The sequence below is a fragment of the Narcine bancroftii genome, chromosome 5 (assembly GCF_036971445.1).
Source record: "Narcine bancroftii isolate sNarBan1 chromosome 5, sNarBan1.hap1, whole genome shotgun sequence".
Taxonomy (NCBI): domain Eukaryota; kingdom Metazoa; phylum Chordata; class Chondrichthyes; order Torpediniformes; family Narcinidae; genus Narcine; species Narcine bancroftii.
The window spans coordinates 122,157,974-122,184,399 of NC_091473.1; the positions used below are offsets into that span (position 1 = coordinate 122,157,974).

The 26,426-nt window shown below is 43.8% G+C and overlaps 1 long non-coding RNA gene across 1 annotated transcript in view; it reads left to right on the plus strand.

Moving 5' to 3' along the window:
- The first annotated feature begins 2,470 nt into the window (after window positions 1-2,470).
- Window positions 2,471-26,426, plus strand: part of LOC138762795 (uncharacterized) — a 41,968-nt gene continuing 18,012 nt past the window's right edge. The window contains exon 1 of the long non-coding RNA XR_011357152.1: window positions 2,471-2,616. This is a non-coding gene — a long non-coding RNA (uncharacterized lncRNA). The remainder of the gene's footprint in view (window positions 2,617-26,426) is intronic.

The window sequence follows — 26,426 nt, forward strand, 5'->3', positions numbered from 1 at the left end:
GGAAGGTTCTTGTCAGTTTTCAGAGAGAGATTTGTTGTACACCGGACACCCACAACTGATTCCTTTTTAATCAGCCACTTCAGTATTTTGCTGATGAAACTTTCCCCCTCAGGGTTCTCCAGATGATAACCTCTTTCTTTCAGGTCACCACAGAGTTCCTTTTTGTTTAACTTCTTCCAAGTGAAACATTAGACAACCAGTCCTCTCCTCTTGCATGAACCCCAAGGGGTTTGACCAGGCTGAACAAAGCACTCACAAATGGGGTTTTCCACAAGCTTGCCAGCTTGTCCTGTTCCAGTCCCAGCTGTTGCTAGTGACTGTAAAACTGAATTCTCTCTCTCTCTCTCAGAGAAAAAGCCTGTTTTACTCTCTCTACTTGCAAAACCACATGACCCTCTTAGAACAGCAAGTAAACAAGTTCTTTCATCTGTTGCCTTTTTGTAAACAACAATCCATTAGTGAAATCTCTTGGACACTCTCCAAAGCTTTTGCAAAAGCTCTGGAGCTGGCATGTCTAGCATGAGCAGTGCTCCAGTATTTCAAATATCTATTTTAAAGTGTTTGTATGTGACCTACTCTTAAAAGCCTGCCTCCAATTTATCTCCCAAAAACATATTTATATACAGTCACACTATACTTGACCAGATAATTATACATTATAGTGGTTTACTACATTCACCCCTTGTTTTTAAAGAGTTCTAGGGGGTGAAGTGGAACTTACAAAGTTAGAAATTTACAATTTGAAAGTTTTAAGTTCTGCCTATCAGATGGTCTGGTCATTTGCTGGGACTGTCATAGAACCAGTTGTGGTGTGGTGCAGCAGTGGAGTCCTGGATGGTCTCAGGTGCCTGTTTGTATTCATCAGTATTGTGCTGTTGGGTGGACACCATGCCTGTTGTATTCTCCCTCAGGGTGAAGGCAGGATACCAGAGGTTTGGTGGATAATGTGCACTCAATGATGGGGAGTGTGTGGGGTGATTAGCAGTGGTCTCCAGGGGCCCTGAGGGAGCCAGGTCCCTGATTAAAATGGTGCCCTTGTGTCCATCGGATATGCCACGTAGGCATATTGGGGGTTGGCATGGAGGTGGTGGACCCTTTCAACCAATGGGTCAGACTTATGCTTTCTTACATGCCTCCAGAGCAGGAGGGCCTTGGAGATGTCAGCTATGCTGGTAGTGTGATCCCTGACACAGATTTCCTGGGGAAGGAAAACATATGTTCATGTTGGGTAGTATTAGTGGCATTGCAGAGCAGGGATCTGGTAGAGGGCCTCATGGAGAACCTCCTACCAGCTGGAGTCTGGGAGGCTTTGGACCACAAGGCCAGGAGGTCTGCCTTCCAGATTGTAGCATTCTTCCTCTCCACTTGCCCATTACTCGGGGGTTGTAACTAGTGGTCCTGCTCGTGACAATGCCACTGGCCAAAGATACTGGAACAGCTCATCACTCATAAAGGAAAGCACCCAGTCTCTGTGGATATAATTGGGGAAGCCATATAGAGTGAAGAGGATGCACAGGGCCTTGATGACTGTGGCAGCGGTCATGTCCGAGCAAGGGGTGGCAAATGCAAAATGGGAGTATTTGTCGATGTTAAGGAAGTATATGTTATGGTTGTTGGAGGGCATGGATCCTTTAAAGTCGACCCTAAGTCAGTTGAAAGGGCGAGTGTCCCTGCCTGGCCAGTAGAAGTACGGCTTGCACTCAGCACAGTCCTGGTGGTTCTTTGTCACGGTCCTGATCTCGTCAATGGAGTACGGCAGGTTGTGTGCTTTAACAAAATGAAAAAACCTGGTGACTCCGGGATGACAGAGATTATTAAGGAGGTTTTGCAGTTGGTCTGGTCACTGGCACAAGTCCTACGGGACAGGGTGTCTGGTGGCTCATTAAGTTTCCTCGGCCGGTACAGGATGTCATAGTTATAGGTGGATAATAGTACTTTCCACCGCAGTATTTTATCGTTTTTTTGATTTTGCCCCTTTGTTGGTTGTTGAACATGAACGCGATCGGTCAGAATCTCTTACCGGCCAGGTAATGGAGCCAGTGCCGCATTGCCTTGACAGTGGCTTGGGCCTTTTTTCAACTGAGGTCTGTTGAATCTCGAAGCCCTGCAGGATGTGTGAAAGTAATGTGATGGGCTTGCCAGCCTGATGAAGGGTCACTGCCAGGGTGAAGCCTGATGCATCGCTTTCCACCTGAAAAAGGGTGGATTTGTCCACAGCGTGCATGGTGGCTTTGGCGATGTAGGACTTGATGCAGTTGAAGGCTGCACAAGCTTCCTCCACCAGGGGGGAGGACATAGATTTGATAAGAGGGTGGGTCTTCTCTGCATAATTGAGGATCAACTGAGCATAATAGGAGAAAAGCCCAAGCACCTCTTCAAGGCCTTGAGGCTGTGTGGGAGGGGAAGCTCCAGGAGTGGTTGCATGTGGTCTGTGTCTGGGCCAATGATGTCATTCTTCACGACAGAGCCAAGGATGGACAGGCGAGTTGTGTGGAACATACACTTCGTCTTGTTGTATGTCAGATTAAGGAGCTTGGCTGTTTCAAGAAACATCTGAAGATTGGCATCATGATCCTGCAGGTTGTGACCGCAGATGGTGAATTTATCGAGATACAGGTAAGTGGCCTGCAACTCATACTGATCCATCCCCCTCTGGAGGACCAAGACACTAAAAGGGGACCCACAGGAAGTGGTAGAGACTGGCATCCGCCTCGAACTCCATATGCTGGTGGTCCTCTGGGCTGACACGTAGCTGATGATACACTGGCTTTAGGTCAATGGTCGAAAAAACCCGATTCTGGGCAATTTGGTTGACCATGTTGGTGATTCGCAGAAGGGAGTATGCATTCAATTCAGTGGATCTATTAGTGGTCTGACTGTAGTCGATGACCTTTCAATTCTTTTCCCCATTCTGCACCACCACTACCTATGCTCTCCAAGGGCTATTGCCCCTTCAATAACCCCTTCCTTAAATAAGTGTTGATCCTCTGCCCAGATGAAGGCCCTGTCCCCGGTGTTGTACCATCTGCTTTTAATGGTGATGGGTTTGCAATCAGGAGTGAGGTTGACAAATAGCAACGGAGGGGGAACTTTAAGTGTGGAGCACCCGCAAGTTGTGCATGGTGAGTGGTTTGGATGGTGGATGTGTACAGCGGGGGTTTGGCTATCAAATTTCTGGTTATGAATGGTGAAGGGTGAATGGGACCCATCAAACATCATGCTTTTAAGGTGACATTTAAAATCAAGCCCCAACAGTACAGCAACGCAGAGCTGTGACATCACCATTTGTCTAAAGTTATATATAATACCCCGCACTGTTAAAGTCACAATACAGAAACCCAGAACATCCGCTGTATATGACTTGGATGCCAAGGAGAGCTTCTGGTTCACTGCCAGTAGCAGAGGGAGGGGTGCCCCACTGTGTGCAGATGTATAAAACTCTCCGTGCTCCCGCTATCAAACAAACAACTTGTCACGTGGCTGTTTACCTTATGTCCATCATCGACCTGGTGAGCTGGTGCAGACTGTCCTGATTGAGGGTGATGGAGGCTAGAGTCGGGTTATTGCATATTGCTGCAGTAGAAGATGGCGGCGTCCAAGATGGCAGACCTCAGGTGTTTCCAAATCTGGAAGATGACACTGAAAATGGTGGCCTCCATAGCCCGCACATGGCACAGTTGGGCCCTGAAGATGGTGTCCAAGATGGTGGCCCTCACGGATTGCACATGGCACTGCTAGCCCCAGTTGTAGAAGATGGCCCCCATGATCCACACGTGACGCTGCTAGGAACAGGTTTGAACTTGCACACTTTGGTGTAGTGGCCCTTATTTTCACAGCTGGAGCAGAATGAATCCTTCACTGGGCAGCATTTCTTCTGATGCTTTCCCAGGCCACAGAAGTAGCACTTTAGGAGTTCCTGAAACTCTGCAGCTGTGGTTGTGTCATTACTAGAGCTGGTTGAGAGTGCTGGGAGGCTTTCACGAAGCACTGTTGCTGTCGTCTGGTTGTTAGTGGAGCGGTGGTCGGGGGGTGGTGGCACATCCCAAGATGGCTGTGACCGGGGTGACCACGAGGTGGCTGCATTGTTGGTCAAGTAGGCCTCCATGTTCTGGAGAGCCACCTCCAGCATACCTACCATTTTGACTACTCTCTGCAGACTGAGTTCCCCTTGCTCCAAAAGTCTCTGTCATATGTAATTGGATCTGATCCCTGCGACAGAGGTACCCTAGATCAGGTCCTCTGTATATTCCGTGGCAGACACGGCTTTGCATTCGCAGGCCCTGCCAAGTGGTTGCAAAGCCCGAAGATATTTGGTGTTTGATTCACCAGGTTGTTGTTTTTGAGACATTAAAAGGTGTCTAGCAAAGACAACGTTGATTTTACGTGGGTATTGCCCTTTGAGGATGTCCATGGCCTCCTGGTACATTGTGGCATCCCTGATCATGGAGTACATCAGGGTGCCAATGCGGGAGAGCTGTACTTGCAGTTTATCAGACTCTGATCGCACAGTGGTGGAGGAGGCCTACAGGATTCCTTCAAAACAGCACAACCAGAGTTCGAAGCTGATAGACGCCTCCTGCGATTGAGGGCCGATTTCCAGCTTTTCTGGTTTGTGGATCTGCTCCATTGTAAAAAAACACCAACAGGAGACTATTGTGGAGAAACCAATAAGCTTTAATTTGCTTGAGAGCATAGCATATCCTGACTGTTTGGTTATCCTGCAGTGAGTTGCAGGGCGCTGTGGAACTGTCACCTTTATACAGGTACCTGTGGGGAGGGGCCACAGGTACAACTGGCCCTTAGGTATGCTTGACCAGATAATTATGCATACAATGGTTTACCACACTGATGTTGGAGACGATTCAAAGGAAGTTCACGAGGATGATTCCAGGGATGAAAGGGTTATCATACAGGAAGTTGTGGAGGCCAGATCACTGGGTATATTTAAAGTATAGGTTCTTCTTTAGCCAGATCACCAAAGGTCATGGGGACAAGGCCAGGCAGGGCAGTGGGGATGAGTGGGAAAATGGATCCGTTCAAGATTTAATGGTGGGACAGACTCAATGGGCTGAATTGCCTATTTCTGCTCCTATGTCTTATGATCCTAATAAGATTTGGAGATGCTCAGCACGTCAAACAGTGTACTTAATATAGCAAAGATAAAAATACATAACTGACAGTTTGGGATTGAGCCCTTCATCAAGGTATAGCAAAATGTTGGCAGGCACCCAAATAAAAAGGTAAAGCAAGAGGCCTGGGGGGGAGGAGCATGGTCACAAAGGCAGGAGGTAATAGGTTGATAAAGGAGGGAGGGCACAGCACCAAGCAAGGGGAGAAGGGGTGTCTCGGTGAATAGAGAGGGAAGGGTTGGAGAGCTGAGGGAAACCAGACGGGGGAAGGGAAGGGAGAGGAGATTATCAGAAACTAGAGAAGTCGAGGTTAATGCCATCTGGTTGAATGGTGTACAGATGGAAATTCAGGCGTTGTTCCTTCACTTTGCGGGTGGACAGTACATGAGGCCATGGACAGACATCTGAGTATGGGAGTGGGATGCAGAACTAAAATGGTTCGCTACTGAGAGGTCCCTGTCACTGGTGGGGACTGAGCGAAGGTGCTCAGTGATCTTCCAGTCTGTACCCAGTCTCGCTGATATAGAGAAGGCCAGAAAATGAGCACCGGATGCAGTAAATCAATCTTGTGAGGTGTTGCTTCACTTGAAAGGCTTATTTGGGGTCATGGACAGTCATGAGGGAGGACTTGTGGGGGAATGTTTGGCCCCTCCTGAGGCCACTCACCCAGCCAACCCTCCTCCTTTTGCTTGCTCCTTGTCCCCTCCCTTCCTTCTCCACCTATTACCTCCTGGCTTTGCGACAATGCTCCTCCCCCATGCCTCCCACCCACTCCCCCTTACCTGTAAATTTGGTAGCCTGCCAACATTTTTCCACATCTTGATGAAGGGCTCAAGCTAAAACTGTTGGGTTACGTATTGTTATCTTTGCTATTTAAAGGACACTGTTTGACCTGCTGAGTTTCTCCAGCTTTGTGCTTTTACTGACAAACATATGCAAGCCAAAGTTGAAGTCAAACTAATTTTTAAATCCTATGAATTAAGTACACCACGTCATCAAAGAAATTAATATATTCTGTAAAAATATAATAGAGAACTATATTCTCTCTTTCTCTCCATTTATCAGTTGCGATCTTTAATATATTATGCAAGAAATCAGATTCACAAGCATTATTCTGATTCAGGCTAGTTATTGCGTATGATTTGTTGAAATGAACTTAATGGAAGGCTTTTTTTTTCAAAGGCTTCATTCTTTTTAAGCATTCATTGTTTAGAAAGATTTTAGACTTCTGTGTCAAAGGTGTTCAGTAACTCGGATATGATTGTTGGGATGGCTGCACGTTGTATCTGCATGCAACACTTCTACAATCATCACCTGATTGGTGAAGGTAATGAGGTCCTGATACAAAACTGTTTAACATGACATGTTGATATGGTTTTCAAGGCTCTTTTGTAGCCTGTATCACAATTCATAACATGCTCACAAGTATGAGTTGCTGCATCAGTGCACACATGGTATTGGAGTCAAAACTCTATTCCCACATACAATGACTCACTGTGAATCTGTTTTTTCTCTTCCTTTTATATTTATGTTTTTTTTCTCTCTCTTTGAGGCATCTTATGTATTATTGAAACATATATTGTTGTGAGCATGTTTTCAGTACTTAACAGCCAATAAGATGTTCACTGCAGATGTTGTGCTTGCATATGACAATAAACTCTTTTTTCACATGCATTTATTTATAAATATGCCAAAAAATTCTAAAGTAAAGCCACTTAAAAGAGCAATGTTCCCCTCTTCTCATGGTTTATCAACTTCTCTCTCCCCATCTTCTTCTTTATGACTCTTCTCCATACTGCTGCTGTCAGATTATCAGGAAGAATGACAAAACCATGACTTGGAACAATATTTATTGCAAACCAATCTGCAGAGAAATTCATTAATCAGTCACCTTCTAATCACAGCAGGGCATTCAATGGATTCAGTGCATCTGTTACTCTAAATTAAACACTTTGTTTACATCGGATAATTGGATGGTTCCCTACAGTCTGATCAGGAATAAATCTAGATTCAATTTAAAGTGTCTGTTTACAACTCTGCAAATTTAGATTTTGTCAACATACTCACCAGTGCATTTGCTGAAATTGAACATCAATCTGTGAAATACTTTACTAAGAGAAGTCAGAACAGCCCCTGACATTGTCTGAATCACATTCTTTCACCGCATATCAAAGGAAATAAGACAATGTATTTTTATACAATATAGAAAGAACTTGGTCATCACAATTGATGCAAAACATAGATATGCTGGAGGAACTCAGCAGGACTCATAGCAGCCATTGGAGGTAAGGATTCGGCCCTGAGCCCTTCTTCAAGGTATGAGCAAAGAACAAGCAGCACCTGAATAAAAAGAGTTGGAGAGAAGGGAAGAATGGGAGGGGGAGGAGCACAGGCCAACAGACAAAAGGTGATAATTAGACAGGGATGGGAAGACAGGAGAGGAAAGGTGAGAAATTATTAGGGGAGAGGTGGCTCTGTGGATACAGAGTTGGAGGAAAGGAGACAGATAGAACTTGTGTGATTTTTTTTTCCATTCTGAAATGTCTCTCTACTTTCCCAGAGTGGGCAATTTCACAGGAACAACCAAAAATCCAAATATCTGTGTCATACCGCGAGTTGAGACGGAATACCTGAGATGCCGTATTTAAGGAGGCTGGACATCCTATCCATTAGCCTATTGTTCACGGATTGCCTGCAGTTCAGTTTAGACTATAGGTGATCCATGAAAATTACTAGAGGTCGTGGAGGTAAAATGTCGGAACAGGAATGCGTCCTTATTCCTGTTCTGATCTTTTTACACCGACCTCATTCTGGGACATTGGGAATAATTTCCTGGAATGCAGCAGCTGTGTAAAATACATGAGAGGAAACAAAAGAGGGAGAGAGACGAGCTACAGGAAAGGAGAAATAGAGATGGGGAAGTGGAAAGATGGAGGGGAGTTGCTAATGGAAATTGAAGGTTGATGTTAATGCCTTCTGGGTTCAATGGCACCCACATCTTCCCCTCTGCAGCCCTATCTGTTTTTGCAGGGATAAGTCTCCCTAGTCTGCTCACCCCTCCCTGCTCCTACTTCCTCCATCTTAGGTACTTCCTGCAAAAATCACCAGAAGTACAAAACTTGACCTTCCATCTCCCTCCCACCTCCATTCGGGGCCATAAACAAACCTTTCAGATGAGGCAGAGCTTTACATGTGCATTGTCCAACCTAATCTACGGCTATGATCCTGCTGGTGTTTAAAGCTATTATAATTTCCATTTGATTCAGACATTGTCACTGACAGAGAGATAAAAACAAATAAACTCTGGAGAAACGCAGCAGGCCTCAGAGCATCCATATGAGGTAAAGCTATAACTGAGTTCAAGCCTGAAATGTCTGTTACATATCTTCATATGGACACCCAAGACCTGTTGAGTTCCTTCAGCATTCTGTGTTTTTATTACAAATACAGCATCTGCAGACTTTTGTGTTTCACTGACATAGAAGTGAATAGATTTGAAGGAGGGAATCATTAAAATGGGAATTTCCATCCCCCAAGTCTTCCATAGAACCTGAGTACCAGGATGGACAGGGTGTTCAACATATTTCAGAACAGTGGCTGTCACTCACTGATCCAGGCTCTTCACCATTTCCCGCTCCCTAGATGAATTCTATTTTAATTTTATTTCTGGGATGGGCTGGCAAATTTCAATTGACCGGCACCTGAAATGGATCCAATCTCCACCAAAATCCCAATAGCCTGAAATTTCACTATTTCTCAAGGTTTGAATCAGTTTAACGGTCCTTAATTTCAACCACCGAAAATCATTCAGATTTGGTATTTTGTTTTTAAAAAAACAATCTTTGCTCTCAGGGAAGCCTGATCGGTGGCTTCCATCAGTGGAATCTGTTCAGTCATGTTTTAATTTTGTAAATTTCTATCGATTTTAATTTTAGAAAATTGTTTCATTAAACAATTGAATGTTTTGTAATGCCTCTGCTTTGGAAGCTTACAAAGTTTATTCAAATTGTTTCGGGAGTAGAACTTTTTCTGGCTAACCCACCTGACAATATTACATGATACAAGATGCAGCGAGCAGGTAGGCCCTTGCCAATTGATGGCTGAAACTTTACCAGGAAGTCAATCGTGGTTAAACTGCAAATGAAGTATTTTACTGAATTATGGCTTTTAGCAAATTCCAGCTTGTTCCATCAAACCTAAATTATTGTTATAAGTTGCTCACAAATTTTGTGATGGAGAAAAAGATTCAGTTCTCCAAATCTATTACAAATAAAACTTTGTATCAAGCCCAATATTATTAGTCTAAACATGTCAATGAGAGAGACTAGCCCCCTGTCTATTTAGGAGGTGGAGAATTACATTAAATCTATCCTTATTCATGTATGTAAGAACATTCTCAGCTGAGAATTGGAATTACAATTAATCAGTTGCCTGCCAAATGACAATTGTCATAGTATAGAGACCAAATCTTGTTTGACTACACCATTAATTAAGTAGAGTACTGTAATGCACGTCAAAAGAACCAAAGACTTGTTGATCCAAACCAAGTCTATTATTAACTAAAAGACTGGACAATATCACAAGTAGGTCGACCAGTCCAGAATGACTGGTTCAAAGTGGCTGCCAGTGCAAAGTCGACTTGGAACAGAATGGACTCGTCGATGGTGTGCAGCGTTGCAGCAGCGATGTCCAATTTGATGCGGTCGAAGGCTGGTCTGGCTTCGGTTGACAGGGAAAAGGAGGTGGTCTTGATGAGTGGGCATACCTTGTCGGCATAGTGTGGAACCCATTGGGCATAGTAAGAGAAAAAACCCAGGCAGCGTTTGAGTGCCTTCTGGGTTTGGGGGGGAGGGGGGCCAAGTCCATGAGGGTCACATGCGGTCAGGGACCTGCATGACCACTCCGTTCTCCACCACACAACCCAGAATTGGGAGCTGAATTGTCCAGAAGACACACTTGTTGAAATTGTAGGTCAAGTGCAGCTGAGTTGCAGTCTGAAAAAATTTCTCAAGGTTGGCATCATGATCCTCCATGTCACGGCCATAGACGGTGACATTGTCCAGATACGAGAAAGTAGCATTCAGCCCGTTCTGGTCCATTTCCCGCTGGAAGACCGCGACAACATTTGTGACCCCAAAGGGTACCCTGAGGAATTGATACAGCCGCCCATTCACTTCGAAGGCCGTGAAAGGTCGGTCTTCTTGGCGGATCGGGAACTGAAGATAGGCTGATCGTAAGTCAATGTGGAAAATACACGGTATTGGGTGATCTGTAATCCATGGAGGGGTGTACGCATCCAGTAGTGTGAAGCGGTTGATAGTCTGGCTATAGTCAATGGCTATAGCCGCAGCTTCTCCCCGTTTTTAACAACCACTACCTGGGCTCTCCATGGACTTGAGCTAGGTTCGATAATACCCTCATCCAGCAGTCTGCGTACTTCGTTTGTGATAAATTTCTTGTGTTCAGAACTATATTGGCAGCTTTTGGTGGCCACAGGCTTCCAGCCAGGGGTGAGATTTGCGAAAAGTGCTGGCGGAGCAACTCGGAGGGTGGAGAGACTATAGGTGAGGCCCCGGAGTGCGGGGACAGGTTGCTCGGGCTACCGCTGGCAGGAGATTCCCGGGGTGGAGTGGTTATAGACAGAGAGTGGAGCGTGAGGCCCCCCAAAGTGCAGGGATATGGTTTGAAACTGGCACTGAAAATCCAGTCCCAGCAGAGAAGGGGTGCACAATCGTGAAAGGACTAATAGTTTGAAGTTTGTGAACGTGATGCCCTGGACTTTCAGGGTCACCACGCAGTACCCCTTTACCCCAGTCGAGAGCGATCTGGTCACCAATGAAATTCTCTGTGTAGTGGGGAATATAGCTATTCCTCAACGGTGGGCCAGATCCGGGCGGATAAAACTGTCAGTTGACCCTGAGTCAAATAAGGAATGGTGTAGTGTCCATGCACTTTAATCAGTTCCATTGCTTTTGTGAGGGGGTTGGGGGAAGTCTTGGTCAAGGGTTATTGATGCAGAAACTTGTAATGTAGACAGGGGAGTCCTGTGTGATGACATCACGAAACCTGTGCGTGATGATGACACGCAACGTGTGCGTGATGATGACATGCAACGTGTGTGTGATGACATCACGCAAATAGTAGGGCCTGAAAAAACAGTGTCGGGGAGGTGGTGTTGCTGCCTGCAGCCAAAAGTAAGTGTTGGGGGTTGTTGCTTGCTGTCGGCGGTGGGGCGGTCAGCAGGGGAGCGATCAGAGGGGGAGCGGTCAGTGGTGGCGGGTCCCCGGACGTCAGCGTTGGGTCCCTGGTTGGGAGCGTTGATGGGTACCAGGTTGGCAGCATCGGCATGTCCCTGGTCGGCAGCGTCAGCATGTCCCTGGTCGGCAGCGGGTCCCTGGTCGGCAGCGGGTCCCTGGTCGGCAGCGGGTCCCTGGTCGGCAGCGGGTCCCTGGTCGACGACAGCGTGTCCCTGGTCGGCAACGTCGGCGGGTGTTGAGGTTGGGGTTGGGGCTGGGGCCTGGTCAGACGTTAGGGTGAACGTCATTGCGGCGAGGGTGGGTTGTACCTTCCACGCTCGGCTGCCGCGCGGTGAAGTCCTCGCTCTTATTGGACGAGAGCTCTGAGGAAGAAGTGTTTGAAATGGAGAGTGGCGATTTGGCTTCACACGAGGCACTGTGTTTGACAGCGGCCATTTTGGAGCGACAGACTGCAGTAAAGTAGCCATTTTTAAGGCATTTCTGGCACCTGGCTTTTCTCACCGGGCACTGGGACCTGCTGTACTTGTTCTTCCCACAGAAGTAACACTTTGGGGTTGCATCGGGCAGCGTAGCGGCAGTAGTAGGGTAAAGGGAGGGCATCCTACTCACATCAGAGTGTGGGGTCTAGCCATGAGAGTACATGTCCATACTGAAGACCGTAGCCTCCATTGTCTCTGTGATCTGGATCGCGTCCTCTAGGTTATCTCCCCTGTACTCTAGCAGGTGCTGCCTCACCTCATTCGTTCAAACCCCAGCCACATAGGCCGGATGAGATCGTCTGTGGTCTCCGCAGCAGTTCTGTCTGTGCAGGAACAGTTCATGCCCATTGCCCTTAGTGCCTGAATATAAGCTTTACAGGACTCACCGGGCTGTTGCCTACTTGTAGAAAGTTTATACCGAGCATAGACCCTGTTCACTGGTCGCTCATAGAGCACTTCCAGCATCTTCATGGCTGCAGTGTAAGTGGTCGCATCCTGGACACTCTGATAGACTATTGGGGACACCATAGTCATTAATATTAGTAGTCGATGGCTGTCCTCTATCACAGCAGGATCAGAGAGCTGTAAGTATGTTTAGAAGAATCTCATCCAGTGCTTAAAGTATTCGAGGCTGTAGCTGACTGTGGGTCGATGTCGAGGCCATAGCATACACTCCATCCCTTAAAAATTTATTTTAGTTAATAAAATTGTAATGCGTGTCAAAAGAACCAAAGACTTGTTGATCCAAACCAAGGTTATTATTAACTAAAAGACTGGAGCATATCACAAGTAGATCGACCAGTCCGGAATGACCTGATCTGGCTTGGAGCAATCCTTAAAGACCTGCCAGTAGGTGTGGCTACACTCTCAGCCAATCACAGTCATCCTACACTACCATCTGTACATATACACATTGGTGATAGAATCTGTTCTATCACAAGTACAAATTGTGAATTTAGTTTAATTCTGTTTGCCACTGTAGTAACCAATTCAAGCAGGATCATTTAAACAGGCCTTCTACAGTTTGATTAAATCAGAAAGGGAGATGAATTTTTGACCCTAAATTGTTCTTTCTTTCAATCATTTTTTTATTGGTTTTTATAATAAATACAGAACAATGAAAAAACAGGAATGAAACTTAAAATATGTGTATGTGTGTGTGTGTATATATATATATATATATATCTTCTTTGGCTTGGCTTCGCGGACGAAGATTTATGGAGGGGGTAAAAGTCCACGTCAGCTGCAGGCTCGTTTGTGGCTGACAAGTCCGATGCGGGACAGGCAGACACGGTTGCAGCGGCTGCAGGGGAAAATTGGTTGGTTGGGGTTGGGTGTTGGGTTTTTCCTCCTTTGCCTTTTGTCAGTGAGGTGGGCTCTGCGGTCTTCTTGAAAGGAGGTTGCTGCCCGCCAAACTGTGAGGCGCCAAGATGCACGGTTTGAGGCGTTATCAGCCCACTGGCGGTGGTCAATGTAGCAGGCACCAAGAGATTTCTTTAGGCAGTCCTTGTACCTTTTCTTTGGTGCACCTCTGTCATGGTGGACAGTGGAGAGCTCGCCATATAACACGATCTTGGGAAGGCGATGGTCCTCCATTCTGGAGATGTGACCCATCCAGCGCAGCTGGATCTTCAGCAGCGTGGACTCGATGCTGTCGATATATATATCAAGATAAAACTTCAAACAGAATAAACTCAATTCCCCCCTCTACTGCACTGGGCGAAGACAGAAAAGACTCCAAAAATATTGCATATATTAAAAAACCCATGTAACCTACTCCATTAAAAAAAATAAAATTAACCAAAAAAAAACATCTGAGCAGCCTATCCTGAGTATGGTAAAGTACTGTTTGTATATTTAACTGTTTGGGCACATCAATTGGCTCCTCCCACATACTCCTGAATAAAGGTGACTGTTCCACCGCCTCCTCCCCAGTTTAGGGTGGTCAATTAGTATGGACATGGCTCCATCTTCTATTGCTAATAAAAGCTTATCAGGTTTTACATAATTTCCAGTTTTTTGAAGTTATTCATGGTGCATCAATTTTATTAGCAATAAATTTTGAACAATGGAGCAGATCCTGAAGCTGGAGAAGTTGGAAATTGACCCTCAATTACCTGAAGCCTCCACCAATTTCGAGTTCTGGCTGCATTGTTTCGAAGCGTTCCTGCGGGCAACATCTGCCATCAACTGATCAGAGAAAGACAGGCTGCAGGTACTGCACTCCTGGGTCAGGCCCCTGGTGTACTCCGTGGTCAGGGACACCTCATCATACTCAGAAGTGATGGACATTCCTAAAGACCAGTACCTGAATAAGGTGAATGAGGTATACGTGAGACACCTCCTGGCCACCTGAAAACAGCGACCCAAGGAATCGAGTGCCGAGTACCTCCAGCCTCTATGAACTCTCAGACATGCCTGTAACTGCAAGGCCATGATGGCCATGGAGAACACCAAAGACCTGATTACAGATGCGTATGTCGCAGGCATCAGGTCCAACTACATTCATCAGAGACCGTTAGAGCAAGGTGAGCTCAATTTGCAGAAGGCGGTTTAACTGGCAGGCATACTGGGGGTAGCCCTCCAGAATGTGGAAGCCTAATTGGCCAACAACACGGCCACCTCGTGTTTTCCCTGGGTGCCGCCATCTTGGGACGTACAGTCTCCGCCATGCACCCCCAGCGATCCAATCACAGCCGCCATACTCCATGAGCACCTAGCATTGCTATCGATACATCCTGCCAATGACCCAACCATGGCCATGGTATTCTGTGAGCACCCAAAGTGCTATTTCTACGGCCTGGGCAAGTACCCAAGGAAACGCTGCCCGGTGAGAGATGCGGCCTGCTCCAACTACAGGAAGAAAGGGCACTACGTGAAAGTTTGTAAGTCCAAACCACCTCAACCCAGCAGCATTTATTGCAGACCGTGTGGGCCACCATCTTCAAGACCCAGTAGTGCTACGTGCGAGCTGTGGGGGCCACCATCTTGGACACCACCATCTTCAATACCCAGCAGTACCGTGTGCAAGCCATGGGGGCTGACCCGACACTGACCTCCATCATGCTGGATCAGGGTAGTCCTCCCCAAATGGACATCCAGACAAATGACCACAGGATGAGCTACGTGTTCGATAGTGGGAACACAGAGAGCTTCATATATCTGGACACAGTGCAGCGCTACTCCCTCGCAGTTAAGCCAGTGAGTCAGAAATTCTCCCTGGCCTCGAAGTTCAATACAGCTGATGCCCATGGATACTGTGCAGTAACCCTGACTGTGAGGGGCACTGTCTACAAGGACTTTAAGCTTGTAACAACTTTGGGCTCCCATGCTACTGGGACCGGACTTCCAATGCCACCTTAAAAGCGTGATTATAGAGTAGGATGTGCCCCACCCCTCCTCACTGCCTGTAACCTGCAATTCTTAAATTGCCCACTGCACTCAATCAGCAACAACTCCCACTGGCTTCTTTCCCCACTGTTCCCAGCCAAAGTGGCCTTCGGTGCACGACCTGTGGACTCTGTGGACTCTCAACTCTCAAGATCATCCTTCCATCACTGTTCGCTAACCTCACCCTTGATTGTAAATGCATTCCCACCAAAGGTAGGCAGTCCAGTGCCGGGGTCAGGACCTTCATCAGCTCGGAGGTACAACGGCTACTCAATGAGGGGGTCATTGAAACCAGCACAAGCCCATGTGGTGTGGTGGAAACAAGGACAAAAACAGAATGTTCATTGACTACAGTGAGATCATTAATAGATATATGGAGATAGACAATTACCCCCTTCCCTGCATGTCCAATATGGCAAACCAAGTCGCGCAATATTGGGTTTTCTCCACCATCGACCTAAAGTCAGCAAACCACCAGCTCCCCATCTGCCCAGATGACTGTCAATATACTGGTTTTGAGGCAGATGGGTGACTCTACCAATTCCTGCTGGTCCCCTTCAGCGTCACCAATGGGGTCTCAGTCTTCCAGTGGGAGATGGATCAAATGGTAGAGCAGTATGAGCTGCAGGCCACGTTCCCATATCTGGACAACTTCACCATTTGTGGCCATGGCCTGCAGGACCATGACGCCCACCTCCAAAAATTCTTCCAGACCGCCAAACTCCTTAACCTCAAATACAACAAGGCTAAATGCATATTTCGCACAACCTGCCTTGCTATCATGGAGAATGGAGTCATTGGCCCCGGCCCTGATCATGTGTCCACTTTTCGAACTCGCCCTCCCTCACATCCTTGAAAAGCCCTGAAAAGGTGCCTGGGCTTCTTTTCCTATTATGCCTAGTGGGACCCAAATTATGCAGACAAGGCCTACCCCCTCTTTAAATCTACCACTTTTCCCCTAGCATCAGAGGCCTGTGCAGCCTTCTGACGGATCAAGGCAGACATAGCCAAAGCTACTATGCATACTATGAATCCATCCTATTCTAGGTGGAGAGGGATGTATCCGACTTAGCGCTGGCTGTCACACTTAACCAGGCAGTCAGACCCGTTACCTTCTTTTACGCACCCTACAGGGCCCTGAAGTTCGACACTCCTCTGTCGAGAAAGAGGCCAAAGCCATTGTTGAGGCAATATGGTACTGGAAACACTACATAACTGGCAAACGATTGACCTTGCTCACTATCCAATGGGCAGTAGCTTTCATGTTCAACAACCAGCAGTGAGGTAAAATGAAAAATGGCAAGATATTGAGGTAGAGAATTGAACTTTCCACCTACAATTATATATTGTTCCTGCCTGGGAAACGCTATCCTGCAGAAAGTGTGCAAACCCTCCACAACGACCTCTGCCACCCTGGAGTCACCAAGTTCTTCCACTTTATCAAAGCTCTCAATCTGCCTTACTTAGTCGAGAAGATCAGGACTACAACCAGAAATAGCTAGATCTGCGCAGAGCGCAAACCACACTTCTATTGACCAGACAAAGCGCAGCTGGTCAAGGCTACCCGCTGTTTGAATGTCTGAGCATTGATTTCAAAGGACCACTCCTCTGAGTACAATGTGTTCTCTCTCAACATCATTGATGAGTACTCAAGTTTTCCATTCGCGGGGGGCGTGGCAAGATGGCGTAGGGAGCGGACGTGCCTTCCCGGTCTCCCCCAGACAGTTATATAAATACCCGTTTTAAGAATATTTCTTTTCTGTTAAAAGTCTTTGTTTTGTTTATCAATTGTTTTTAGTTTAAATGGCAACAAAGATTAAGGAAAATAGAGTTCAAATACAGAACAAAACTACACTCTCCGACTTTGGAAGAAACTCGGCCTACTTGCCCAGACAGAACCACGGAGTCAAGGCTGGAATCTTCTTAAGAATGGAGTTCATTAATTGGACTGTCGGATAAGCTGGCCTTGGACACCCCTCTGAAAGATGGTGATGAATATTGATTTGAAATGTTTTATGAAGATAAATTGCAGTAATTGGCATTGGTTGCCCGTGAGTTTTAAAAATCCAGATAACATTAAAGTTTATTAGTGATTTTTTTTGGATGGAATATCGGAAGGATGAACTTATTATCTATAAATACAGAACAAAATTACATTCTTTGACTTTGGAAGAAATTTGACCTATTTGCCCAGACAGAGCCAGAGTTGGTGCTGGAATTTTCTCAAGAACAGAACTTATTAAAGTTGATTTCGGACTCCTTTTTGAAAGATGGCGACGAATGTTGATTTGAAATATTTGAAATATTTTCTGAAGATAAACATATATATGGAACTCCTTGACCTGCAATAAGGTTTATCAGTGATTTTTTTTGGATGGAATATTGGAAGAGTGAATTTATTATCTGTGAGTATGCATACATTGCAAACAGATTTTAATAGTTTTGAAAAGGTTTTTTTAAACTAAACAACAAGATCAGTTTAATATTGAGAAAATTGGAAAAAACGGAAACTTTATTAAATTTGGAAACTCAGTAGAAAGAAACTATGAACAAGATTGATGATTTATAAAATTAAAGTCGAAGGAGCAATGTCCAAGAAGAGTTAAAAATTTTGAATAAGTTTTTCTTGAAAATAAACAATAATTTCAACTTAACATTGAGAAGATTGACAAAGTGGAAAATTTGATATTAAATTGGGAAACATAGAAGAAAGAACTTATGAATAATATTGATGCTTTAGAAGATCAAGACCGAAGGAATTATGTTCAAGAAAATTTTAAAAGATTTGAAAAAACTTTTTTTGAAAGTAAGCTACAAATTCAACTTGAGACTGAGAAGAATGGAAGATTCGGTATTGAACTGGGATGTTCAGAGGTGTTTTAATTCAGTCGATGAAATTCAGGAAGACTTGAAAAAAAAATTTTTAAAAAAGCTTTTATTGATTGTAAACAATGTTTAACTCAGTGTTGGGAGGGTGGAAAGGGTGCAAAATTTAATAGCAAGTTTGGATTTTCAAAAAAAAGAGTTTATGAATAAGATTGGTTAAATTGATGGACCGGGGTTTTATGGATATAAGAAATGATGATTTTTCGGTTTATATGTGTATTTTGTCTGCCTGGGGGGGGGGAGGGGGTGGTACTTCTGCTCCCGAAAGTCATAGGCCACTTGTGGTTTATACCACACCCATTTGGGTTTTTGGGAATTAACCACCACAAGGTGGTTTCCTAAGGGGTTAGGGGAGGTGGGGGGGGGTGAAAATTAGAAAATTATTTAGTATCTATTATGTAATATTATACTAAGTCAATTTGAAATGAATGTATGGAGATACTATAAATAAATTTCAAAAAAAAAAGTTTTCCATTCGCCATCCTCTGCCCAGACATGACAGCAGCCATAGTCATCAAGGCTCTACACAGCCTCTTCACTCTGTTTGGGTTTCCCTACTATATGCAGAGTGATTGAGGGCCCTCCTTTATGAGTGATGAGCTGCGCCAGTTCCTACTGGCCAGAGGCATTGCCACGAGCAGAATCACCAGCTACAACTTATGAGGGAAAGGGCAGGTGGAAAGGGATAACGCCACTGTCTGGAAGGCCATCCTCCTAGCCCTGTGGTCTAGAGGCCTTCCAGTCTCCTGCTGGCAAGATGTCCTCCCTGAAGCACTCCACTCCATCAGTCACCAATGCAACTCCACATGAAAGAATTTTTTCCTTCTCCAGAAAGTCTGCATTAGGGACCACGCTTCTGGCCTGGCTGACATCCCCAGGGCCGGTCCTACTCCAGAAGCATGTGATGAGCCATAAGTCTGACCCACTGGTCAAAAGGGTCCACCTCCTCTACACCAACCACCAATAAGCTATGTGGCATACCCTGATGGGCACGAAGACATAGTCTCTGTTCGGGACCTGCCACCCTCATGGGTTCTGGAGACCATTAACGATCATCATGCATGCCAGACTCATCACCATACATCCACCCAACCAACGCTGATGTCTGCATACAGGCGCCCAAGCTGTCCAGGACCTCCTTGCTGCGATGCAGCCGCAGCCAGAACTGTGACAGTCACAGTGACAGATTAGACCACCTGATAAACTTAATTTATGTAACATTAGATGCACTTCACCCTGTTTAATTCTTTTAAAAACAAGGGATGAATGTGGTAAACTACTGTTTGTATATTTAATTGTTTGGCCGACTGTACATGTGGCTCCTCCCATAGACTCCCGAATAAAGGTGACTGTCCACTGCCCCCTCCCCAGTTCAAGACAGTCGACCAGTATTGACATGGATCCATTCTATTGCTAATAAAATCCTATCAGTTTCACATAACTTCCAGTCTTTTGGAGTTATTTATGGTGCATCATTGAGGGTTACATATATTTTGTAGCTTTTGATTCATATGGTGAATCAAAAAATAAAGGTAAAACTACTTCTCATCTGGAAAAATAAGTACATCTAATCATATTAAAAACATTACATCAAATGAAAATACAACATAAAAGGTCGCCATGTATCTCCAAATTTCATCAATGAATCAAATACATGAGATCTCTTTTTTTTTCTAAAGTTAAACAGGACATAATATGAGAGAACCATTGAAACACTGTTGGAGATCTAGTGTTTCCATTTGAATAAGAGTTCTTCTTGCCAACAGTGTAGAGAAGCCCACAGCCTGTTGCGCAGGTACAGAAAAACTCCCTGTATCTGGTTCCAATAACCCCCAATTATTGGATTGGGCCATAGCTCACCTGAAATACAGATGAAAAGATAAAAATATATTTCCAATAGATTTCTAAAGATAGACAAGACCAATCAAGTGTGTGTTTTCCTGAGCATGGAAAAAAGGGAAACAGGTATGTTCCCATCTTTAAGATTTTGAGGCAGTTTATTGAGGAAGATGTTTTGTGCTTTTTCACAATTATAAATAGGTAGTTTTAGAAGCTAACTAAAAAGTGATAAATTTAATTTATTACTTTTTTAATTTAGACATACAGCATGCTAACAAGTCATTTCGGCCCACGAGTACGTGTCACCCAATTTACATCCAATTAACCTACACCCCCCAGTACGTTTTGAATGGTGGCAGGAAACGAGAGCCCCTGGAGAAAAATCCATGCAATTCCTGCTGGTGGCGAATCTGTCTGCCTTGCAGCAGGCAAAAAGAAATTTCATGTAATATGGCACTGTTTTATTACTATGAATCTTGAATTTTGAATGAAGTCTCCTGGCTCACAGAATTCAAGAGTGGAGCTTAAAAATAAAAGGAAAGAGATTTATTTGTTTCATTTTACTCAGTAGTTGTAAAGCCAACCTCTTGTCCCCTTCTGGATTTTAAACAGAACACGTGTCATTTTAGAAGTGAAATACACTTAAAGAACACCAACCCCTGGTGATGAAGCTGGTGGATGTCATGGGCAACATATTTTCTGCCTACAGTCCTCTGGACTTGTGTCCCAGTCTTCACTGACATTAAAAATAGCAGAGGAATAGGTCACCTGGCTCTGGAAATCTGTTTCAATATGATCGTGGTTGATCTTCCACAGACCTGAACTCTATGGTTCTATGTTCTTCCTCTGGGTTAATTCATATATCAGATTTATTGTCAGAGTACATACAGGACATCACTTACAAAACTGAGATTCATTTCCCTGTGGGCCAGGCAGAATTACCATTTACTGGCAGTGCAAAAATAACTACTCAATGTGCACATATAAACAAATAAAGAAATGTAAACAAGCTGACTGAGCCATACAGAGAGAACAAAAAACAATCAATGAAATGCAAAAATAAGAGTCCTTAAACAAGTCCCTGCTTGAGTTTGTCATTGAGGAGTCTGATGGTGGTGGGGTAGCAGCTGTTCCTGAACCTGGTATGAGTCTTGTACTTTTTTGTTATAGACTTATGTTATTATTAATCTTTAGGTTATAATATATGTATATATATCTATATATATAGATATATATATAAAAAAATTAAAAATATATATATTTTATATATACATATAGACATATATATACATATTTTTAGTAAAGTTACTTTGTGGGATGGACAGGGAAACAAAAACAAAGATAATACATACTGGAGACTGCTTATCTATCACTGGAGCAGTCATAAAACCAGAGATGATTGTTCCATTGGAAGTCTGAAACAATGGATATTTGCTAAAGCAGACACCTGTGTAAACAAGCAGGAGGCCATCTGCCATGACTCATACTTTGAAGAAATTGGAAACCTAAAAATAATGTTTTTTTTCTCAAGCAAGTCATGTGATAAAAGACTGAAGCCTTTTTAGTATTCAATCAGAATCATCTGGACACAGAATTGGAGTGGCTTCGGAGAGGATGGCCACTTTGACTGCTTTTCTTTCTCAAGAGAGAGAGCAGTACTGCTATGGCTATTGTAATGGTCACTATTGACTAACCCATATCTGGATAAAGGAAAGCAAGATCATTCTTGTAGTTGGATCATAACCATTCTATTGCTGCTGATCTATGTCGTAACTCTTTCCTGATGATAGCAGCGAGATCAAAGTGAAGTGGATCCCTGCTCTCCGATGACAGTGTTCCCTATAGATTTCTCAATGATGGGGAGGGTTTTTCCTGTGATGGCCTAGGCAGTATCCATTACCTTTTGCAGGGCTTTACGCCTGGTACCAAACTGTGATGCAGCTAGTCAGTACACTTTCCACGTCTGTGGAAATTTTCCAGGATTTCTGATGCCATACCAAACCAGAAAATCCCCACATCCCTCAATTTCTTGATCCTTCATTTACCTCTAATTTCAACCTCCAAAACATTCTGGTGAACTTTATACATGTTAAATTCTGTGCACAGTATAAAAATTGCCTGAAACCAGAGAACTTGGAAGAATGAGAAGCGAGATTGCACTGTGAACCAAAGAACTTTCTTAAATTTACATACTCCCATTACATACTCATGCGCTTAGAATTAGAAGGGGGTTAAGTTAGGTTAGTTAAGTTGATAGTGATAAGTTAAAGTTTGATTCTGTTTTCATGTTTAAAGATAATTAAACATTCTGGTGCAGTGAATTCTCTTTGCTTTATTAAGAAGGAAAATACGTAAGCCTTGGTTCATGAATTGTGTTCTTGTTTCTGTATCAGAATGTTAAGGGCTCATGATCTATAACCTGAGAAAAAAATCATGTACTGACATTACACAGAAGTGTTGAGAAAGTTTTCCACAGTCTGAAGTATTGTCTAAATTCAGTCTAGAATTTATCTCAGTACAAAAAGTGCCATATAACAGTGCTAATAGAATGAATTTTAGAGAATGAATTCAATGCACTGGTGATAATATAAAGTGTCTCTTGTTACGAGCCCAAAGGACCCCAAAACCCAGTAGCAATAGATATTCATCACGACAAATGGTTACTTAAACAAAAGTTGCTTTCAATTATCTTTAAACATGAAAACAGAATCAAACTTTAACTTATCACTATTAACTTAACTAACCTAACTTAACCCCCTTCTAATTCTAAGCGTATGAGTATGTAATGTGTGTATGTAAATTTTAAAAAGTTATTTGGTTCACAGTGCAATCTCACTTCTCATTCTTCCAAGTTCTCTGGTTTCAGGCAATTCTTATACTGTGCACAGAATTTAACATGTATAAAGTTCATCAGGCTTTGGTGCTTGAAAGGCAAATGGTTACTGCTAAGGAGAGAGATGTGTGGTTCCAGGATTTCTACAACTGAGGTACCACCACCTGAATGTCTTGCTGATGAAACTTGCCCCATCAGGGTTCTCCAGATAATAACCTCTTTCTTTCAGGCTATCATAGAGTTCCTTTCAGTTCATCTTATTCAAAGAGAAACATAAAACAGATAGCACTTCCTGCCATCCACCACTCTAGAGCTTCTGTTTCCATTCCAATAAGCTTCTCCTGGCTTGCTACAGTTTTCTGTGAAACACACAGTCCAGACTCCCTTCTGTCTCTCTTTCTCTCAGAAGCCACATTCAGGTGGCCAGAATACCCAACTGTAAAGCCGCCTATTCTACCCCAATGCAGCTGTCGGGTGGCCACCTAAAAGTGGAGAACCCAGCCAGGAGGAGCACTTACCTAATCTTCCTCCTGTAGGTATATTCTCCGGCTTGGAGAATCCCCCATTGCACCTGAAAGAAGCAGTTGGACCATGGCTACAGTCCACAGGAGCCGACGTTCACTCGGATGCAGCTCTCCTTCATCCAGCATGTTCAGGTGACAGAAAGGTGTCTTCTCTGTGGCCACCTGAATGTCCCAGCTGCACTCCCCCGGCTGCGTCTGTTGGCACATTATCTGCGTCCAAGCACCTGAAAGCAGCTTGAGTCTCAAACTGCCAGGCAGCATGTCCTTCTCTCTCTCACTTACAAAACCCCTGACCTTCTCCAGCAAACAATAGGAGTTCATCTTTTGGTTAATCTTTTGTTTTAGGTAAACAATAACCTCTCAATGACCTTTCTGTAAAGAGGTATTAGGAGACAGCCTGTTGCTAGCTGTGGCTTTAAAGACAATAGTCCATTCATTTACTTCAATTAACAGCCACTTGTGAAATCTCCATAGCATTCTCCATAGTTTCTGTAAAGTAATTGAATATGAATTCTTCAGCATTTCAAATAGGATCTGTTTTAAAGTGTGTGTATGTAACCTTCTCTAATTTTACCCCAAAATATTTCTAAATATTCTGTCACACTCTAGTTTTACCATCTAGTTGATTATTTAAAAAACTGCCTTTTGCTTGCCTCCTCTCTTGAGGTATAACATATTGTATTGGTTCATTATAAAAAAAAGAGCAAGGGTATTTGGTCTGATTTCTAGGATCTTCTTTAGGGATGTTGTTTTATTCCTAAAAATTGATTTTCTGGATATTATTTGTAGTTTGTGAGATATTCGATGTGAAATTGTTTCCAAGGTTTCCTACAATATACCTTACAGTTAGACCTAAAGTCTGAGAGTAAGAACCAAAAGAGAACTCCCCAGAGTAACTGAATCCATAGATTTGCCTCTAGTCCTTTGCAGTTTCTTCAATGACACAGAGTCCAGAGCTCCAGATCCCAACTTCCGACATGGTCAGTGTCAGAAATAAAACTTCTCACACATGAGTCTCTTTAAAACTGATGACACGACAAGCTTTATTTACAAGTCTGCAGAGTTGGACTCAACTGGTTTCTCACCAGTTAAGCCCCGATACATACAGTGCATTGATTTTTATACCCTTATTATTCTTATTAATACTGTTTTAATTGGTTAGTATTACAAAAGCATTCTAAGTATAACTGCATTATTAATTATCACGTTCGTTACGTACGCTGTGAACTCTACATACACTAAATTCTGTTTCTCACCCTTCTTATCAATCCTTTGTCTCCTGCATGTCTCTCACTATGACCATGAAAAGATAGGTTTAAAAAAACATATTCAGCAGATCCTTTTGTCCTTGACTGCTAGTAAACTCCCTGTCCGTTCTGGCTTCCCTGTGTATGATTAATCATCACATTTTAACTTAAGTCTTTTTAACCTAAATTCTCTATATAACAATCAGGAACCCTTAGGCACCCTCAGCACCTCCTCGCATCCTGGTTCCATTACCTGGTTCCCCTCCAGGCAGTTCGAGCCAGTCTCCAGTAGATCGTAGCCCAGCACAAGACTCCCAACAGCAGTCTCCAGCAGCTCACAGCTTCCGAGGGTTCCTTGCTTCGTGTCTCCAGCATACCCTCAGCCGCAGAACCTCCTCACTGGTCTGCCATTGTGGTCAACACCCCATGGGTTGTCTCCTCTGCTTTACTTCTCAGATGGGGGGGGAGGGGGGATGATCTTCCTGACCTCCACTTCTCTGAAGTCTGCAGCCACTTGTGGCTTCTGCCAATTAATAGGTGCTGCCATCTTGGGCACAGACCGCTGGTTGCAGGATTTCAAATAATACCACTGTCGGATCCCTCAACGGGCTGTTCAATGCCCGTGCAGAACCGACGGCTGTCAACTGGGTGGCTGGAACCCACGGGAGTGCTGCGTCTCTGCTCCCTTGCTCCCCACTTATCTGCACAAGTGACAGTGCTGCAACTACAGCGGCTTCAGCAATGCTGCACTCTTTAGAGAGTGCAGGATGGTGAACTGTATACCTTCTGTATTGTTACCCTTGGGTGTATTACAATAACTATGTAACACACTCTGAAGAGAAGCACCGGTTACAGTGTTCCACAAAGTATGAATACATATATCCAGACATGGCTCATCAAAATATGACGTGAGGGGAAAAAAATGGCACTTGATGTGGTGTATATGCACAAATATATGGGAAATAAATTAAACTGCAAAATGTTTGGACAAGAAAAATTAATCCAGATGGCCATCCTTGCACTCTTCCCTCTTGTCCTTTCTATAAAGAACCATGATCTCTTTGGGCTTGTGGTGTGCAGGAAGCATTGTATTAATGATTGATGCATTCTACTTCTTAAATACAAAACTAAGTGTTTCATTGCTCATTAAAAAGTGAATCAATGCTGTGTTTACCTTTTTACAGAAAAAAATAAATTTAGTCAAAAGAATTCTGCTAAATTCTCGCTGCTAACTCCTATTCGTTAGGTTCACCGTCTCAATATGACTAATATCAGCTCAAGCAATGCTCATTAACTCCAAAGATCATGACTCATCCAAAACAACTTATTTCAAGTAGTTCTTTAAATGCCAGGTATAATGAGGTTAAAGCAGTGGTTCTCAACCTTTTTCTTTCCACTCACATCCCACTTTAAGTAATCCCTACACCATCGGTGCTCTGTGATTAGTAAGGGATCGCTGAAGGTGGTATGTGAGTGGGAAGGGAAGGTTGAGAACCATTGGGTTCAAGGATGAAGAATAAAAATTAACCAAAAGAGGACTCTGCTCTAATAAAATGACTTTTTTGTTTATTTCTGCTCATTTTAAAATATATGTATTTTGATATGAATTTGAAAGGAATTTCACTGGTGAATTTGAAGATACATGGTGACCTTTTATGTCTTATTTTCATTTGATGCAAATGTTTTTAATGTGATTAAATGTACTTACTCTTCCAGATGAGATGGCATTTCTGTCTTCATCCAGTGTAGTGCAGGGGGAACCAAGTTTATACTGGTTGAAGCTTTATCTTTACATATATATGTGTGTGTGTGTGTGTGTGTGTGTGTGTGTGTGTGTGTGTG